This window comes from Phyllobates terribilis, unplaced genomic scaffold (assembly GCF_046119375.1).
Source record: "Phyllobates terribilis strain yellow unplaced genomic scaffold, ASM4611937v1 Scaffold_3__8_contigs__length_932513732, whole genome shotgun sequence".
Taxonomy (NCBI): domain Eukaryota; kingdom Metazoa; phylum Chordata; class Amphibia; order Anura; family Dendrobatidae; genus Phyllobates; species Phyllobates terribilis.
Genome location: NW_027362763.1, coordinates 37,174,130 through 37,193,692, shown reverse-complemented (window position 1 = coordinate 37,193,692; position 19,563 = coordinate 37,174,130).

The window sequence follows — 19,563 nt, the reverse complement described above, 5'->3', positions numbered from 1 at the left end:
CATTATGGTTGAGTGGTTCTCCCATAGTCTTTGCCTATGCCTTCCAAGCAAAAGCTGCCAAAAATTAGGACGGAGGAACTTGCAATGCTGGCAAACAAGAACCATGCAGTACAGCATATTACAAACTTTATTCCCATTATTGGGGAGTGGGTCTCCCATAGTCTTTGCCTATGCCTTCCAAGCAAAAGCTGCCAAAAATTAGGACGGAGGAACTTGCAATGCTGGTAACACGGACCATGGTCACCCTGGTGGTATATTGGTGGTGGAGGCTGAGGAAAAGGAGAATAGCAAAATACAGCCGAAATGAGGAAGCATATCCCCATGTTTGGGTGTGAAGCGGTGCATGGGAATACACCTCCCGAAATAACAGAGTGGATTTGACTTTATGTTACTGTGCTGTCATTTGGTGGTGATGAGAAGTCTGGCCCAATCCAGCCCTTGTTCATTTTGATAAGGGTCAGCTTGTCAGCATTGTCAGTTGACAGGCGAGTGCGCTTATCAGTTATAATTCCCCCAGCGGCACTAAAAACACGCTCCGATAACACGCTAGCGGCAGGGCAGGCCAGGACCTCCAAGGCGTACAGAGCAAGTTCATTCCAAGTGTCCAGCTTGGATACCCAATAAATAAAAGGCACAGATGAATCATGGAGGATGCTGGTACGGTCGGCAAGGTACTCCCTCACCATCTTTTGAAACTTTCCACCCCTTGTGAGAGTACCCCGCACCTCAGGGTTTGTAAGCTGGGTGGGTCTCAGAAAACTGTCCCAGAACGTTGAAAGTGTTCCCCTGCCTCTGCTGGATTGGAGTTGCGTCTCTCTCACCTGTACGCCTTGGTTGGGCAACGAACTGTGACCTCTGCTGCTAGCGTGTTCAGATGGGAATTTTTTTAACAGTTCTGCAGCAAGAGCCTTCTGGTACTGCCCCATTTCGTAGACCTCTCCACCTCAGGAATAAGAGAGTGACAGTTCTCCTTGTAGCGGGGGTCTAAAAGGGTCACCAGCCAGTAATGACTGTCACCCAACATTTTGACAACGCGAGGATCAAAGTTAAGGCAGCGTAACATAAAGCCAGCCATGCGTGCCAGACTGGTAACTGGCAAGACTTCCGTGTCCTCACCAAGATGACGACTGACCATGCTCTCCTCCTCCTCCTCCTCCCCCCTGTCCTCAGGCCACCCATGCTGAACCGACGGTATGACAGTTGTACAGGTACTACCATCTACAGCGCATGATACCAGCTCCTGCTCTTCCTCCTCCTCCTCTCCCTCATTGTTCCCCAATGCACGTTGGGATGAGATGAGGCTGGGCTTTGTGTTCTCGCCGGCTACCTCTTCTTTATCCATCTCATCATACTCTGGCTGTAATGCCTCCTCTTTAATTCTCTGCAGAGAGCGTTGCAAAAGACTGACAAGTGGGATGCTGACACTAATGATGGCATCATCACCACTCACCATCTTGGTGGACTCCTCAAAGTTTGTCAAGATGGTACATATGTCACACATCGAGGTCCACTCCTGTGGTCTTATGTGTGAAGTCTGACCTGAATATCGATGGTCTTGCTGCAGCTGGTACTCCACAACTGCTCTTTTCTGCTCACAAATCCTTTGCAACAAATGGAGGGTAGAGTTCCAACGTGTGGGGACATCACACACCAGTCGGTGTGCCGGAAGCTACAAACGCCACAGCAACACAGCAAGGGCGGCGGAAGCTGTAGCCGACTTCCGAAAAAGAGCTGACAGGCAGCGTACTTTGACGAGCAGATCTGGCAACTCGGGGTACTATTTAAGAAACCGCTGAACCACGAGGTTAAGCACATGAGCCAGGCATGGTACGTGTGTGATCTCGCCTCGCCTCAGAGCAACCACCAGTTTACGGACATTGTCACACATGACCATGCCTGGATGAAGGTTCAGCGGTCTCAGCCACAGATCTGCCTACTCTTTTACAGCTGTCCACAGCTCACAAGCAGTGTGAGATGTATTACCTAAGCTTATGAGTTTCAGCACAGCCTGTGGCCACTTGGCGGAGGCAGTACTGCAGTGCTTCCAGCTTGTAACTGATGTGATATCTGAGATGGAGGCTGAACATGAGGAGGAGGAGGAGGATGATGCGCAGGAGCTGTGCACTGTGGGGGCAACTCTGACTGACATAGGGCCCGCAATCCTCGGTGTGGGGAGGATGTGTTCCGTCCCAAGGTCCGACTTGGTCCCTGCTTCCACTATGTTTACCCAGTTTGCCGTCAGGGAGATGTACCGTCCCTGGCCACAAGAACTTGTCCACGTGTCCGTTGTCAGGTGGACTCTCCCAGTAACTGCATTGTTGAGGGCACGGCAGATGTTTTGGGATACGTGCTTGTGTAGTGCGGGGAAACTGCCATAACAAGTGAAGACTGAGAGGAGAGGGCATCTTTGCATGCAGTATGAACAGGGGATTGCCTCGCACGCACAACAGGGGGTTCTCTTACATGCACAACAGCGGAAGAAGCAGTGGTGACAACTGCTGACCCTGGTCATGGACCCTGGGGTTTGCCCCACAATGTCGGGTGCTTTGCTGACATGTGCCTGATCATGCTGGTAGTGGTCAGGCTGGTAGTTTTGTCACCCATGATGATTCTGGCAAGGCAGGAGGTACAAATGGCCTTTTTGGGGTTATCAGCAGAGTCTTTAAAAAAATTCCAGACTCTGGAAGACCTACAGGTTGTACTGGCAATATCCCTCATGTTGGTGTTATGGGGAATGGTTGCCCACCTTCTGTGTGCGGCCACCACACTGCTTCTACCTGTTGGGGTACTCTGCCTCCCTCCCCCTGTGAGCTGCCGGCCTTGCTCTGCGTGTCCTCCTGCCACATTAGCTCAGTTACTAGATCATCCACCACCTCCTCCTCTTCCACTTCTGCAGCACGATCCTCCTCCTCACTTCGTGGCAATTGTGTCTCGTCATCGTCCACCTCTTGTGACAAATTGCCAGCGTCGCCTTCCTGTGGCCGTGGCTGTTCAAATATTTGGGTATCGCTACATGGGATCTCCTCTACCACCACTTCAAGAGGAGCAGGCACAAATATGGAAATGGACCAGTGAACAGCTCTTCAGAGTGTTCAACTGTGGGATCCGATGCTGACGACACTCAGCATGGTGGGAGGAAGGAGCATCAGGGTGAGGAGGAGTATGCGGTCCACACTCACGGCTACTAAAACTTGACCGTGTGGAAGACAGACCGGAGGAGGTGGTGCCCAGGTAACTGGAAGTATTATCTGCTATCCAATTAAAATCCTGTTCACACTGATCAGTTCGCAATACTCTTGTTGTTGTGTGCTTCCCTAGTAATTCGGTCAAGAAGTGGGAGCGAGAAGATGTGGCTTTTGGTTGTGGCAAATTTTCACCTTGGCCACGGCCCCGTCCTCTGCACGCAGCATCACCAAAACGTCTAGTTCCACGTCCCTTGCCACACACCTTGCCCATTGTAAATGAAGTAAAATAGCTTACAATCACACTATCAATGGAAAAAGGGTAATAAAGAGTAGATTAGAACCGTGGAAGAGGAAAACCACAGTTCTATTACTCTGGCCTAAACCAGAATCATTTAAACAGATATGTTTGTATGAACAGACAGGGAGACACTATTACTGTTTTTCTTTATGGAAAAAATACCAAAAGCTGGATAATGCAGAGATTTGAACCGTGGAACTGCAAAACCACAGTTATAGTTATGTGGCATCCATGAGAATCTTTCAAACAGATATATTTGTGTCTGAACAATCAGGGAGACACTATTACTGTTTTTCTTTACTGCAAAACCACAGTTATAGTTATGTGGCATCCATGAGAATCTTTCAAACAGATATATTTGTGTCTGAACAATCAGGGAGACACTACTACTGTTTTTCTTTACTGAAAAAATACCAAAAGCTGGATAATACAGAGATTTGAACCATGGAACTGCAAAACCACAGTTCTAGTTTACTGGCGTATACCAGACTTTTTTAAAAAGATATATTTGTGGCTGGACAGTGAGCGACACACTCAAACTGTTTTTTTATGTAAAAAAGGCTCAAAAGTGGATAATACAGAGATTTGAACTGTGGAACTGCAAAACCACAGTTATAGTCATGTGGCCTACACCAGAATCTTTTAAACAGATATATTTGTGTCTGAACACTCACAGACAAACTTTTTTTTTTGGGGGGGGGAACACCAAAAGGTTAATAAGACTGGTATTTGTACAGTCTGCAGGAGGAAAAAAAGAAAAGAGGATTTAGATGAAAAAAAAGGATTTTTCCTGGCCCCTGAGACCTGGAGCAAAGTCTAGTAATTTGAGCAGCAAGAACACACAGGACTGTAATGCAGCGTTTGCTGGTATTAACACTGCGTCTCCTATACAGCCTGCCTGCCTGGTATCTGGGATGGATATTAGTCCTGAGAAGGACTGTTTGTTTGATTTTGCAGGCTTTACAGTCCCTACACTAACTATTTTGCAGTATATATCTTTCCCTAAATCAGCAGCACTTTCCCTACACTGTCTGATCCCGGCCGTCTGTGTGTAAGATGGCGGCGCCCGGTTTTAAATATTCGAGGTGACGCTGTGCGGCCAGCCAACCAATGTAATGCCCACAACCAACATGGCTGCGGCCTTACAGTGACTGGCTGGCAATCCCTGCATGTTCATTGGCTCGGTAAAGAGCGCCAAACATGCAGGGCGGAGACCCGAGCTCCCGGCCGAGTAACCCGGAAATGCTCGATGCTCGCCGAACATCCCGAGTAGCGTGATGCTCGGGCGAGTACCGAGCAGTGTTGAGCATGTTCGCTCAACACTAGAGGCTGTGGGATAGAAAATGAAAAATGTGAGAAAATAATATCAGAGTCTACAGTTCCTTGTAGGGCATGGAGTAAGGATATAACTCATCCTGGCTGTTTCACCAATCAGAAGTTGCAATTATTAGAAATGCAGGTTGTCTGCAAAATTTGAAGGGGTTTTCCCATGAAAAAAAGTTGATTTAAATCAATAGATCTTGGAATAATGGTCTTTCACAATCGGATGTGCTTATATAAAATGTTCCTGTGCTGAGATAGTCTTATAAATGTGCCCCTGCTGTGTCTGTGTAATGGCTGTGTCTGACCGTGCAGGAACATGGTCTGTTCATACCACAGCTCCTGGGCAGGGAGGAAGCAAAAGAGTATACAGACATTACAGCACGGGATTGTCACTTATTGTTACTTTGAAGTAAAACATTGTTTAACAACAGGCAGGGAAATGTTTTGCTTCCTCCCCTGCCCAGGAGATGTGCTATGATCCAACTATGTTCCTGCACGGTCAGACAGAGCCATTACACAGTACACAGCAGGGGCACATTAATAAGATTATCTCAGCACAGGAATATTTTATTTAAACACATCCAATTTTGGAAGTTTTTATTATTCCAAGAACTATTGATTAAAATCAACTTTTGTTAGTGGGAAAACCCCTTTAAGTCCTTATATCGCTATCTGAAGAAAGTGATGAAAAATTTGAAAATCATTTGTGTTTCCTCAAGACTCAAAATAGCTGCAGACTTATTGGGTTCACTTACAGGAACCACTTTTTTTTGTTATATGAATGCAACATAATAACTTTGACTTTACTATCCAACCATATTCCTCTGGAAAATGCGGAAGAAAAATAACAGCAAGAATATAGAGACATAATCTGGAGGATAGATTTTGGAACTGCATTGCAGATTTCCTGTTAATAAAACTCCTTTTGGAGGGGCTAAATATTCAGAAACTTTGAAGTGGTCTTGAAAGATTTACTTTGCTCTTTACTTTACATTTTAGTAAACTTAATCAGAAGGAATTGAAAATATTATCAAAATATTACAGACATTTCATTGCTGCATAATATTATGGAATGATTGAAAAAGATCAATATAATTTAAGAAATAAAAAAGGAAATAAATATCACATCAAGTTTGAGCCATTGAAAAAGCTGGATTCTATTTTACTTAAAATGGATCAACCGAAACTAACAATAATCTATAGATGAGGTAACATCTCTTTGTTGATGGCCTTCATATCATATAAATAGATTTTTTTGATTCTCTACACTGTCAATGAAGAAAAAAAGTAAGATCCTGTAGTCCATCACAGTATGACTTGCAGGAGTAAGGATGGACAAGTGTAGATGTGGTCCTCCATCCTTCCAATTAGAGTGCATTTGGCATCACATTAGAAGCACATATACATGGAAGACGGTCACAAATAGACATGGTCCTGTCAACTGTCCACTATAACGTTACAGAAATAGACAAGTCAGCAAATTCCTTAACCTTTCGTAGACAGAGTCACATTCCTAATCACCATCCTATGTCTTATTGCTGGATAAGATAATGAAATGACCAGACAATGGAGAATGTTAGAGGTTTCTTAGATTTACAAGGTGGTGGATGTCCCAATGCATTATCAATGTTTATTTATTATCCCAGCACTCTGTGACACAGCTTCTCTCCAAATAGCCTCATTCACTTAGATCAGGAGGGTCAAACTTAAATACACAGAGGGCCAAAATGAAAAACTTGGACAAAGTCATGAGCCAATGAGTATACAGTATAATGGGCCCCACATAGTCCTCCATACAGTATAATGGGCCCCACATAGTCCTCATACAGAATTATGGCACCACATAGTCCTCCATACAGTATATTGAGCCCCACATAGTCCTCCATACAGTATAATGGGCCCCACATAGTCCTCCATACAGTATAATGGCCCCACATAGTCCTCCATACAGAATTATGGCACCACATAGTCCTCCATACAGAATTATGGCCCCATATAGGGATAGTGGTTCTGGTGTCGTGGGCCAAATAAAACTACTTTGGCCAGAGTTTGACATGTATGACTTAGATGGTTTGATATCCATATGTACAGTTCTCTTTGCAGTCCTACAGTGAAGTCATGACTCCAATATTTTAAGGATCAATGTCAATATTGGACATCAACCTATCATTGAATGATTGCTCATCTTATGGATTTACCTCACTGAGCTACTTGTTCTCTGTGCTCTCTGATTTCTGTATTTTTCCTTAGAAACAAGAGGTCAATAACATTCTGCAGAACTTTGGACATCTGACTGTGCAGTTTGGCTGTTCTGTAGATCAGGTAGGAGGAACGGAGAACCGGTAGAAATCCAAAGATAATGTGAATCCAATTAAGGTTCACATCGTAAAGATAGTAACTAGTGTTGAGTGAGCACTAAAATGCTCGGGTGCTCGAAGCTCGGGCCGAGCTCACCGTGATACTCGGGTGCTCGACTCGAGCAATGAGCCCAATGTTAGTCTATGGGAGACCCGAGCATTTTTGCGGCGGCACCCCCGGCAGTCTGTAGAAAGCCTAAAAAGTGCCCAAACCATAGTGACAGTGCTCAAAAGACATGGAGGCAGCATGGGGATCACCCAAGGAAGCATTTCTTACCCCAAGGTCACTGCTGTCAACAACGAGATCAGAGGTATTAAGCCACTTTTACGGGCTGACAATAAAACGTTCAAAAACAAAACTGAAACGGTTTTCCTGTGAAATATGTTAAGGAATTTCCTTTCCAGGGTAAAGACTTGTGTATAAGGTAAAATAAATAGCCAAAAACAAAAATACTCCTACACACCTTGGGCTATGTTCGCAAGTAGCATTTTTCATGCGTTTTTGCACTTTTGTATTGCTTTCAACCATGACAAACGCATTCACCGGGAAATGTCATTTTAACATTTTACAACCTTTTCTGGCCATGTGCTGTGTGACACATGCATACAGTGCTGAAAAGACATGGGAACAGCATGGGAAAGACCCCTGGAAGCATCTCTGACTCCCAGGTCACTGCCTAAAAGTGTGCCCATCAGAAGTGATCCTTTCTGCATCAGAAGATGCAGACTTGCAGCTATCCCCGTGCAAGTCCTTGTCCCAGGGCAGTGTTCAATTGTACCTCCCCCATTCCTTGCAATGCAAGCGCAAATATGCAGCCAACCACCCACCCACCCACAGGCTGCAGTACAATACTGTTAGCTTTCACTTGAAATGGGGCCTTTTAGTTTGGAGGAGGCCGAAGCAGGCCACTTCCTCATGGCTGCTTCAGCAGCGAGGTATCCATACTCAGATCCCAGTCGCCCGGCAGCCAGGTGTCCTCGCTCGGTCCCCAGCCGCCAGGGGGCGGCCGGGTGTCCATAAACGGTCCCCAGCCGCACCTATTTCTCCTGTCACCTTCCCCCACACTTTTCTTAGCCTGGCCTGCTTTAGGCAGCATTGGATGAGCCCACCAGAGAACCAGACTCCTCCGGTGGGCCCTGGCTTCTCCATCAGGGGAGTTGAGAGTGCCAAGGTGAGGAGCATGATGATGATGATAGAAGTTAGCATCTGCTTTGTTTTCTTGGAATGCAAGCGTAAGTGTGCAGCCTTGCTTGCACTTGAAATGGGGCCTTTTAGTTTGGTGGAGGCCGAAGCTGGCCACTACCTCATGGCTGCTTCAGCAGCGAAGTATCCATACTCGGTCCCCAGCCGTCCCTATTTGTCCTGGTGCGCCTTATACATAAGATTAAGCTCGCATACCAAAACATTACCTGTGCCCTCCCTAGTGCATTTAGTGGGAAGGACAGCCTATTCTGCTGTAGCGTGTGCATGCCAAACCCCTGTTCATGGCACATGCGAAGATGCCTCTCACCCTGCACCTGTCGTTGCAGACTTGCAACTATCCCCATTCAAGTCCTTGTCCCAGGGTTGTGTTCAATTGTACCTCTCCCATTCCTTGCAATGCAAGCGCAAGTATGCAGCCTGCCACCCACCCACCCCCAGGCTGCAATACCATATTGCTTGCTTGCTTGCACTTTAAATTGGGCATTTTAGGCATGTGGAGGCGGAATCTGGCCACCATATCATGGCTGCATCAGGGGCCTGGTATCCATACTCAGTCCCTAGCCGCCCGGCGGCCGGGTGTCCACACTCGGTCCCCAGCCGCCAGGGGGCGGCCGGGTGCCCATACTCGGTCCCCAGCCGCCCTGCGGCTGGTGTCCACACATGGTCCCCAGCTATGTAGGGGCGGCCGGGTGTCCATAAACAGTCCCCAGCCGCCCCTATTTCTCCTGTCACCTTCTCAAACACTTTTCATAGCCTGGCCTGCTTTAGGGCAGCATTGGACGAGCCCACCAGAGAACCAGACTCCTCCGGTGGGCCCTGGCTTCTCCATCAGGGGAGTTGAGAGTGCCAACGTGAGGAGCATGATGATGATGATAGAAGTTAGCATATGCTTTGTTTTCTTTTAACGCAAGCGTAAGTGTGCAGCCTGCCACCCACCCACCCCCAGGCTGCAATGCCATACTGCTAGCTTGAAATGGGGCCTTTTAGTTTGGAGGAGGCCGAAGCTGGCCACTACCTCATGGTTGCTTCGGCAGCAAGGTATCCATACTCAGTCCCCAGCTGCCCGGCGGCCGGGTGTCCACACTCGGTCCCCAGCCGTCAGGGAGCGGCCGGGTGTCCATACTCGGTCCCTAGCTGCCCCACGACCGGGTGTCCACACATGGTCCCCAGCCGCCTGGGGGCGGCCGGGTGTCCATAAACGGTCCCCAGCCACCCCTATTTATCCTGTCACCTTCCCCCCCTCACTTTTCTCAGCCTGGCCTGCTTTAGGGCAGCATTGGACGAGCCCACCAGGGAACCACACTCCTCCGGCGGGCCCTGGCTTCTCCATCAGGGGAGTTGAGAGTGCAAAGGTGAGGAGCATGATGATGATGAAAGAAGTTAGCATCTGCTTTGTTTTCTTAGAATGCAAGCGCATGTATGTAGTAGCGGCTAGGCCTGAGGTGGTCAGCGTTTTGACGCATATCCAACCTCCTCCGAGGATTTCTGGATATTTTCCTTCTACTATCCCAGTTCTATGACTCCTGTTAAAACAATGCTTCAGGTGATAACTGAAGGATGAGGTGGTGGCACAGGAGAAAGAGCAGGATGAACAGGGACAATTCACATCATCATCAGGCCAGTCAAACACACATGTCTTGTAGGATATGTTTCTGTAACAAAAGGAGCGGTTCAGCTACACAGTTATAGGGCATATGGTGAGTGCAATGCCTACCAAAAATTTCAAGGCACTCCAATGCCTTTGGAAGTGACATGGAGGTCAGAGGGCCTTAACTAAACCATTTTCTCTATTTATAGCAACTAGGTCTCCTGCACACTGTTGGCCTAAGCAGTGAATGGAAGGCTTTCCAAAAATTATGAGGAACTGCAATGCCCCTTGAAACAGACATGGATAACAGTGTACAAAAAATCTTCTACCCATTATTGGGGAGTGGGTCTCCCTTAGTTTTCACCTTTGCATTGAAAAGCAAAAGCTGACTAAAATTAGGAGGAAATGCTATGCCCATTGGAAGAGTTGTGGACATTAGAGGTAATTAAAACAACATTTCAATGACCCTTGGAAGAGCTGTGGAGTTCAAAGTGGTTTAAGAAGACGCTTTTAATGCACCTTTGAAGAGAAGTGGAGGTCACAGTAGCTTAACAAGATGGTTTTAATGCCACTTGGAAAAGTGGTGGAGGTCGCGTAGCTTAACAAGACGGTTTTAATGCCCCATGGAAGAGACGTGGAGGTCGCAGTAGCTTAACAAGACGGTTTTAATGCCCCTGGGAAGAAACGTGGAGGTCGCAGTAGCTTAACAAGACGGTTTTAATGCCACTTGGAAAAGTGGTGGAGGTCGCGTAGCTTAACAAGACGGTTTTAATGCCCCATGGAAGAGACGTGGAGGTCGCAGTAGCTTAACAAGACGGTTTTAATGCCCCTGGGAAGAAACGTGGAGGTCGCAGTAGCTTAACAAGACGGTTTTAATGCCCCTGGGAAGAGACGTGGAGGTCGCAGTAGCTTAACAAGATGGTTTTAATGCCCCTTGGAAAAGTGGTGGAGGTAGCAGTAGCTTAGCAAGACAGTTTTAATGCCCCTCGGAAGAGATATGGAGGTCGCAGTAGCTTAACACGACGGTTTTAATGCCCCTTGGAAGAGTTGTGGAGGTCACAGTAGCTTAACAAGATGGTTTGAATGCCCCTTGGAAAAGTGGTGGAGGTCGCAGTAGCTTAACAAGACGGTTTTAATGCTCCTTACAAGAACCATACAGTACAGCATCTTAAAAACTTTATTCCCATTATTGGGGAGTGGGTCTGCCATAGTCTTTGCTTATGCTTTCCAAGCAAAAGCTGCCAAAAATTTGGATGGAGGAACTTGCAATGCCCCTTACAAGAGCCATGCAGTACAGCATATTACAAACATTATTCCCATTATTGGGGCGTGGGTCACCCATAGTCTTTGCTTATGCCTTCCAAGCAAAAGCTGCCAAAAATTAGGATGGTGGAACTTGCAATGCCCCTTACAAGAGCCATGCAGTCTAGCATATTACAAACATTATTCCTATTATTGGGGAGTGGGTCTCCCATAGTCTTTCCTTATGCCTTGGAAGCAAAAGCTGCCAAAGACTAGGAGGAAATGCAGTGCCCGTTCGAAGAGTCATGGAGGTTAGAGTTAATTAAAAACAACATTTCAATGCCCCTTGGAAGAGCTGTGGAGTTCAGAGTGGCTTAACTAGATGCTTTTAATGCCCCTCGGAAGAGACATGGAGGTCGCAGTAGCTTAACAGGACGGTTTTAATGCCCCTCGGAAAAGTGGTGGAGGTAGCAGTAGCTTAACAAGACCGTTTTAATGCCCCTTGGAAAAGTGGTGGAGGTCGCAGTAGCTTAACAAGATGGTTTTAATGCCCCTTGGAAGAGACGTGGAGGTCCCAGGAGATTATCAAGGCACTTTTAATGCCCCTCGGAAGAGACGTGGAGGTTGCTGTAGCTTAACAAGACGGTTTTAATGCCCCTTGAAAAAGTGGTGGAGGTCGCAGTAGCTTAACAAGATGGTTTTAATGACCATCGGAAGAGACGTGGAGGTCGCAGTAGCTTAACAAGACGGTTTTAATGGCCCTCGGAAGAGACGTGGAGGTCGCAGTAGCTTAACAAGACGGTTTAAATACCCCTCGGAAGAGACGTGGAGGTCGCAGTAGCTTAACAAGACACCTTTAATGCCCTTTGGAAAAGTGGTGGAGGTCATAGTAGCTTATCAAGACGGTTTTAATGCCCCTCAGAATAGACATGGAGGTCACAGTAGCTAAACAAGATGGTTTTAATGCCCATTGGAAATTGGTGGAGGTCACAGTAGCTTAACAAGACGGTTTTATTGCCCCTCGGAAGAGACGTGGAGGTCGCAGTAGCTTACCATTATGGTTTTAATGCCCATTGGAAGAGTGGTGGAGGTCACAGTAGCTTAAGATGGTTTTAATGCCCCTTACAAGATCCATACAGTGCAGCATCTTAAAAATATTATTTCTATTATTGGGGAGTGCATCTCCCACAGTCTTTGCTTATGCCTTCCAAGCAAAAGTTGCCAAAAATAAAGACGGAGGAACTTTCAATAATGGCAACACGGACCACGGTCACCCTGGTGGTACAGTGGAGGTAGAGGCTGAGGATAAGGAGAAGAACATAAAACAGCCGAAATGAGGAAGCGTATACCCATGTGTGGGTGTGGAGCGGTCCATGTGAATACACCTCCCGAAATAACACAGTGGATTTGACTTTATGTTACTCTGGTGTCATTTGGTGGTGATGAGAAGTCTGGCCCAATCCAGCCCTTGTTCATTTTGATAAGGGTCAGCTTGTCAGCAATGTCAGTTGACAAGCAGGTGTGCTTATCAGTTATTATTCCCCCAGCGGCACTAAAAACACTCTCCGATAACACGCTAGCAGCAGGGCAGGCCAGGGCCTCCAAGGCGTACAGAGCGAGTTCATTCCAAGTGTCCAGCTTGGATACTCAATAATTAAAAGGCACAGGACTCACGGAGGATGCTGGTACGGTCGGCAAGGTACTCCCTCACCATCTTTTGAAACTTTACACTCCTTGTGAGAGTACCCCGCCCCTCAGGGTCTGTCCAATGGGATGGTCTGAGAAAATTTTCCCAGAACGTTGACAGTGTTCCCCTGCCTCTGCTTGAATGGAGTTGCGTCTCTCTCGCATGTACGCCTTGGTTGGGCAACGAACTGTCACATCTGCCGCTAGCGTGTTCAGATGAGAATTTTTTAACAGTTCTGCAGCAAGGGCCTTCTGGTACTGCCGCATTTTTGTAGACCTCTCCACCTCAGGAATAAGAGAGTGAAAGTTCTCCTTGTAGCGGGGGTCTAAAAGTGTCACCAATCAGTAATGACTGATTTTGACAATGCGAGGGTCACTGTTAAGGCAGAGTAACATAAAGTCAGCCATGCGTGCCAGACTGGTAACGGGCAAGACTTCCGTGTCCTCACCAAGATGACGACTGACCATGCTCTCCTCCTCCTCCTCCTCCCCCATGTCCTCAGGCCACCCACGCTGAACCGACGGTATGACAGTTGTACAGGTACTACCGTCTACAGCACATGATACCAGCTCCTGTTCTTCCTCCTCCTCCTCCTCCTCCTCTCCCTCATTGTCCCCCAATGCACATTGGGATGAGATGAGGCTGGGCTGTGTGATCGACCGCTACGGCTTCTTGATCCATCTCATCATACTCTGGCTGCAATGCCTCCTCTTTAATTCTCTGCAGAGAGCGTTGCAAAAGACACACAAGTGGAATGCTGACGCTAATGATGGTGTCATTGCCACTCACCATCTTGGTGGACTCCTCATAGTTTGTCAAGATGGTACATATGTCAGACTTCCCGGTCTACTCCTGAGGTCTTATGTGTGGAGTCTGACCTGAATATCAACGGCCTTGTTGCAGCTGGTACTCCACAACTGCTCTCTTCTGCTCACAAATCCTTTGCAACATGTGGAGGGTAGAGTTCCAACGTGTGGGGACATCACACACCAGTCGGTGTGCCGGAAGCTGCAAGCGCTGCTGCAAGACAGCAAGGGCGGCGGAAGCTGTAGACGACTTGCGAAAAAGAGCTGACAGGTGGCGTACTTTGACGAGCAGATCTGGCAACTCGGGGTACGATTTTAGAAACCGCTGAGTCACGAGGTTAAGCACATGAGCCAGGCATGGTATGTGTGTGATCTCTCCTCGCCTCAGAGCCGCCACGAGGTTACGGCCATTGTCACACACGACCATGCCTGGATGTAGGTTCAGCGGTCTCTGCCACAGATCTGTCTGCTCTTTCACAGCTGTCCTCAACTCACAAGCAGTGTGAGGTTTCTCACCTAAGCTTATGAGTTTCAGCACAGCCTGTTGACGCTTGGCGGTGGCAGTACTGCAGTGCTTCCAGCTTGTAACTGATGTGGTGATATCTGAGATGGAGGCTGAACATGAGGAGGAGGAGGAGGATGATGCGCAGGAGCTGTACACTGTGGGGCAACTCTGACTGACATAGGGCCCGCAATTCTCGGTGTGCGGAGGATGTGTTCCGTCCCAAGGTCCGACTCGGTCCCCGGCTTCCACTGTTTACCCAATGTGCCATCAGGGAGATGTACGGTGCCTGGCCACAAGCACTTGTCCACGTGTCTGTTGTCAGGTGGACTCTCCCAGTAACTGCGTTGTTGAGGGCATGGCAGATGTTTTGGGACACGTGCTTGTGTAGTGCGGGGATGGCACACCGAGCAAAATAGTGTCGACTGGGGACCGTGTACCGAGGGATGGCCACCGCCATAAGGTTGCGGAAGGATTCGTCTCCACCAGCCTAAAAGGCAGCATTTCCAACGCAAGCAGTCGTGAAATGTGCGAATTTAGGACTATGAAATGTGGGGCTTTGGCTGCGAATTTCCGCTTTCTTTCAAAGGTCTGGGATATGGACAATTGAATGCTGCGGTGGGACGTGGACGTGGACGTTGATGCTGTTTCTTGAGAAACTGCAATAACAAGTGAAGACTGAGAGGAGGGGGCATCTTTGCATGCAGTATGGACAGGGTATTGCCTTGCACACACAACAGGGGGTTCTATTGCACGCACAACAGTGGAAGAAGCAGTGTTGACACCCCCTGACACTGGTCGTGGACCCTGGGGTTCACGCCACAAAGTCGGGTGCTTTGCTGCCATGTGCCTGCTCATGCTGGTGGTGGTCAGGCTGGTAGTTTTTTCACCCCTGCTGATGCTGGCATGGCAGGTGGTACAAATGGCCTTTTTGGGGTTATCAGCAAAGTCTTTAAAAAATTCCAGACTCTGAAGGACCTACAGGTTGTACTGGCAACGTCCCTCGTGTTGGTGCTGTGGGGAACTGTTGCCTGCTTTCTTTGTGTGGCCACCACACTGCTTCTTCCTGCCTGTTGGTGTACTCTGCCTCCCTCACCCTGTGTTCTGCTGGCCTCTCTCTGCATGTCCTCCTGCCACGTTGGGTCAGTTACTAGATCATCCACAACCTCCTCCTCTTCCACTTGCGCACCACGATCCTCCTCCTCACTTCCTGACAATTGTGTCTCGTCATCGTCCACCTCTTGTGACAAATTGCCATCGTCGACTTCCTGTGGCCGTGGCTATTCAAATATTTGTGCATCGCTACATGGGATCTCCTCTTCCACCACTTCAAGCAGAGGAGGCGAGGGGCACAAATCTGGAAATGGACCAGAGAACAGCTCTTCAGAGTGTCCAAGTGTGGGATCAGTTGCTGTCTGACGACACTCAGCATGGTGGGAGGAAGGAGCATCAGGGTGAGTAGGAGTATGCTGTCAAGACTCACGGCTACTAAGATTTGATGGTGCGGAAGACAGACCGGAGGTGGTGGTGCCCAGGTAACTGGAAGTATTATCTGCTATCCAATTAATAACCTGTTCACACTGATCAGGTCACAATACAGGTTTGGTTCTGTGCTTCCCTAGTAATTCGGTCAAGAACTGGGAGTGAGAAGAAGTGGCTGTTGGTTGAGGCACATTTTCACCTTGGCCACGGCCCCGTCCTCTGCACGCACCATCACCAGAATGCCCAGTTCCACGTCCCTTGTCACGCGCCTTGCCCATTTTAAAGTAAAGTAGAATAGCTTAGACTCGCACTATCAATTGAAAAAGGTTAGCAAAAAGTAGATTAGAACCGTGGAAGAGGAAAACCACAGTTCTATTACTCTGGCCTACACCCGACTCTTATAAGCAATCTGAACAATCAGGGAGAAATTGTTACTGTTTTTCTTTACGGAAAAATACCAAAAGCTGGATAATAGAGATTTTTTACCATGGAACCGCAAAACCACAGTTATAATTTACTGGTGTATACCAGACTTTTTTAAATAGATATATTTGCGGCTGTAAAGTGAGCGACACACTCAAACTGGGTTTTTTTTTGGTAAAAATGGTCCAAAAGTGGATAATACAGAGGTTTGAACCGTGGAACTGCAAAACCACACTTCTGTTTCTCTGGCCTACACCGGACTAATTTAAACAGATATATTTGTGTCTGAAAAATCAGGAGACACTATCACTGTTTTTCTTTACAGCAAAAAATGCCAAAAGCAGGATAATACAGAGATTTGACACGTGGAACTGCAAAACCACACTTCTATTTCTCAGGCCTACACCAGATTCTTTTAAACAGATATATTTGTGTCTGAATAATCAGGAGACAATATTACTGTTTTTCTTTATGACAAAAAATGCCAAAAGCAGGATAATAGAGATTTTTTACGGTGGAACGGCAAAACCACCGTTATAATTTACTGGTGTATACCAGACTCTTTGAAACAGATATATTTGTGTCTGAACAATGAGGAGACATTATTACTGTTTTTCTTTACGGCAAAAAATGCCAAAAGCAGGAAAATAGAGTTTTTTACCGAGGAACGGAAAAACCACAGTTATAATTTACTGGTGTATACCAGACTCTTTGAAGCAGATATATTTGTGTCTGAACAATCAGGAGACACTATTAGTGTTTTTCTTTATGGCAAAAAATGCCAAAAGCAGGATAATACAGAGATTTGACCTGTGGAACTGCAAAACCACACTTCTATTTCTCACGCCTACACCAGACTCTTTTAAACAGATATATTTGTGTCTGAACAATATGGAGACACTATTACTGTTTTAATTTACAGCAATAAATGCCAAAAGCAGGATAATAGAGATTTTTTACAGTGGAACTGCAAAACCACAGTTATAATTTACTGGTGTATACCAGACTTTTTAAAATAGATATATTTGCGGCTGAACAGTGAGCGACACACTTAAACTGAATTTTTTTTGGTAAAAATGGCCCAAAAGTGGATAATACAGGGGTTTGAACTGTGGAACTGCAAAACCACACTTCTGTTTCTCTGGCCTACACCAAACTATTTTAAACAGATATATTTGTGTCTGGACAATCAGGGAGACGCTATTACTGTTTTTTTTTTACGGCAAAAAATGCCAAAAGCAGGATAATAGAGATTTTTTACTGTGGAAAGGCAAAACCACAGTTATAATTTACTGGTGTATACCAGACTATTTTAAACAGATATATTTGTGTCTGAACAATCAGGAGACACTATTACTGTTTTTCTTTACGGAAAAAAATACCAAAAGCTGGATAATAGAGTTTTTTTACCGAGGAACGGCAAAACCACAGTTATAATTTACTGGTGTATACCAGACTCTTTGAAACATATATATTTGTGTCTGAACAATCAGGAGACACTATTACTGTTTTTCTTTACGGCAAAATATGCCAAAAGCAGGATAATAGAGAATTTTTACCGTGGAACGGCAAAACCACAGTTATAATTTACTGGTGTATACCAGACTTTTGTAAATAGATATATTTGCGGCTGAACAGTGAGCAACACACTCAAACTGTTTTTTTTTTGGTAAAAATGGCCCAAAAGTGGATAATACAGAGGTTTGAACCATGGAACTGCAAAACCACACTTCTATTTCTCTGGCCTACACCAGACTATTTTAAACACATATATATGTGTCTGAACAATCAGGGAGACACTGTTACAGTTTATTTTTTACGGCAAAAAATGCCAAAAGAAGGATAAAGAGATTTTTTACAGTGGAACGGTAAAACCACAGTTATAATTTACTGGGGTATAACAGACTTTTTTTAATAGATATATTTGCGGCTGAACAGTGAGCGACACACTCAAACTGTTTTTTTTTTAGGTAAAAATGGCCCAAAAGTGGATAATACAGAGATTTGACCAGTGGAACTGCAAAACCACACTTCTATTTCTTGGGCCTACACCACACTTTTTTAAACAGATATATTTGTGTCTGAACTGTCATAGATACACTTTTTTTTTTGGTGGGACACCAAAAGGTTAATAAGACGGGTATTTGTACGGTGTGAAGGAGGAAAAAAAAAAAAGAGAATTTAGATGAAAAAAAAGGGATTTTTCCTGGCCCCCCAGGACCTGGAGCTAAGTCCAGAAATTTCTGCAACAGGAGCACACAGGACTGTAATGTAGCGTTTTCTGGTATAACCACTGCGTCTCCTATACAGCCTGCCTGCCTGCCTGATATACCTGGGATGGATATTAGTCCTGAGAAGGACTGTTTGTTTGTTCTGGCAGCCTTTACAGACCCTACACTAATTATTTCACAGTTTATATCTCTCCCTAAATCAGCAGCGCTGTCCCTACACTCTCTGATCCCGGCCGTCTGTGACCAAGATGGCGGCGCCCGGTTTTAAATACTCGAGGTGACGCTGTGCGGCCACCCAATCAATGTAATGCCCACAACCAACATGGCTGCGGAATTACAGTGACTGGCTGTCAATCCCTGCATGTTCATTGGCTCTGTAAAGAGCGCCAAACATGCAGGGCGGAGACCCGAGCTCCCGCCCGAGTAACCCGGAAATGCTCGGTGCTCGCCGAACATCCCGAGTAGCGTGATGATAGGGCAAGTACCGAGCAGTGTCGATCATGCTCGCTCAACACTAATAGTAACACAAAACAAAAGCAAAAAGACCAAAAATATATATAATGTTGTACATGAAAGTGAAGGATACAAATTTCATCGCTGAGTAATATGTTTCCAAATTGATGGATAAATTACTGCTCATCTTCATTCTTTACTGTGTGATGACACAATGAAGAGAAGAGAAGGATGGCGGATATGGAATATAAAATGATTGGGATTAAGGCTCCTATAGTAAAATAATATACACTAGCAATATAACTGTCATCCATGAGTTTATTATCTATAGTTGTATTGGTCATCCCAGTGGTATCCGTCCAGACAGGCATGAAGCAACTAATTGAAGAGAGAAGTCCTGAGGCTACAATGAAATGACCAGTCCTGGGTAATATCATCCTCCTCAGATACAGGAACAGTCTGGTGCGGAGGTTGGAGATCTTCAGACAGAAGACAATGGAGAGCAGAGATGTCAACCAAATATTGGAATATGTAAAAAAAGCATAAACCGTGGGCAAAATAAACATAATTACATCTGAGTCATGGTTGCTCTTGGAAAATAAATCGAGGAACAAATATATAGTATTTGCACATTGAGTGCACATTCTTGAAATCCCAAGAGAAGTTACAATGTGGTCAACAGAAGTCACTGATCGTCCTCTCCACCAGTCATTGACATTGATGCCTATAATAAATGAATGTATCACCAGTCCGGGTATAAGCGCGATTATTGAAGGGTTCAA